Raw genomic sequence first — 298 nt, 5'->3', positions numbered from 1 at the left:
CACAAATCAAGCTATAAATGACTAACTGTTTTTCCAATCACAAACACAAAACTTCTAGATTATGTCTACATAATGACCTCACATATAAACTGCAAGTCTCATTAAAATTGCCCACTAGGGGGCACTTTAAATGCACAATAACTGTCGCGGTGTGAGACAAATCAAGGTTTGTGCTTTGGAATTGCAGCTATTTTAGCAATTGTTCTTGTGTTGCTTTTCTGCTTTTCTCAGATCACTGTGAGCTGGACTGAGCTACATATTACACTGAATTGAAAATAAATGTTTTTGACAAATCAGT

The 298-nt window shown here is 35.6% G+C and overlaps 1 protein-coding gene across 2 annotated transcripts in view; it reads right to left on the bottom strand.

Annotated features, from left to right (window-relative positions):
- The window catches only part of cblb (Cbl proto-oncogene B, E3 ubiquitin protein ligase), a 140,108-nt gene that overhangs the window by 55,532 nt on the left and 84,278 nt on the right, over positions 1-298 (bottom strand). The window lies entirely within an intron of this gene.

The sequence above is a fragment of the Etheostoma spectabile genome, chromosome 13 (genome assembly GCF_008692095.1).
Source record: "Etheostoma spectabile isolate EspeVRDwgs_2016 chromosome 13, UIUC_Espe_1.0, whole genome shotgun sequence".
Classification (NCBI taxonomy): domain Eukaryota; kingdom Metazoa; phylum Chordata; class Actinopteri; order Perciformes; family Percidae; genus Etheostoma; species Etheostoma spectabile.
Note: the sequence above shows the minus strand (reverse complement) of the source record. Positions and strands in the feature narration are given on the sequence as shown.